The sequence below is a fragment of the Octopus bimaculoides genome, chromosome 6, assembly GCF_001194135.2.
Source record: "Octopus bimaculoides isolate UCB-OBI-ISO-001 chromosome 6, ASM119413v2, whole genome shotgun sequence".
NCBI classification, from domain to species: Eukaryota; Metazoa; Mollusca; class Cephalopoda; order Octopoda; family Octopodidae; genus Octopus; species Octopus bimaculoides.
In genome coordinates, this window is record NC_068986.1 from 49,496,892 (window position 1) to 49,497,702 (window position 811).

The window sequence follows — 811 nt, forward strand, 5'->3', positions numbered from 1 at the left end:
GCTCGTGAATTAACGTGCAAGTGGCTGAGCACTCCAAAGACACGTGTACCCTTAACGTAGTTCTCGGGGATATTCAGCGTGACACAGTGTGACAAGGCTGACCCTTTGAAATACAGGCACAACAGAAACAAAAAGTAAGAGTGAGAGAAAGTTGTGGTGAAAGAGTACAGCAGGGTTCGCCACCATCCCCTGCCGGAGCCTCGTGGAGCTTTAGGTGTTTTCGCTCAATAAACACTCACAGCGCCCGGTCTGGGAATCGAAACCGCGAGTCCGCTGCCCTAACCACTGGGCCATTGCGCCTCCACTGGCAAGCAATACATATATTAAAATTGGAACGATACAGAGAAGATTAGCATGGCCCCTACACAAGGATGACAGGCAAATTCGTGAAGCGCTGTATATTTTTCCAAGGTGGTGCTCTAGCATGGCCGCACTCTGATGACTGGTAAAAGTAATAAGTAAAGATATGATATGACTCTGAGGGGAAACGACTCGTGACCAGAAGACTGTTTGAGAGAATCGCGTTGGACTGAAATTTAATGTTCAGGGCTTTGTGTTAATGTTGTTATTGTTATTGTTATTGTGTTATTATTTATGATGAAGGTAGTGTCATAGACGACGACGTTAGTGTTGAAGATGACAAAGACGATGACAATAATGATGACAATGATGTAATTAGTTTGTTGACGACAATGATGGTGAGGACGATGAAAAAAAAAAGAACGATAATGACGGGAGCAATGACGGCAACGGCGACAATTATAATGATGATGACGATGACGATGACGATGATGATGGTGATGATGATGAT

At 44.1% G+C, this 811-nt stretch overlaps 1 protein-coding gene and 1 pseudogene across 1 annotated transcript in view; both read left to right on the forward strand.

Moving 5' to 3' along the window:
- The window catches only part of LOC128248067 (uncharacterized protein DDB_G0271670-like), a 110,828-nt gene that overhangs the window by 72,688 nt on the left and 37,329 nt on the right, over positions 1 to 811 (forward strand). The window lies entirely within an intron of this gene.
- LOC128248221 (U6 spliceosomal RNA) lies at positions 308 to 406 on the forward strand (annotated as a pseudogene).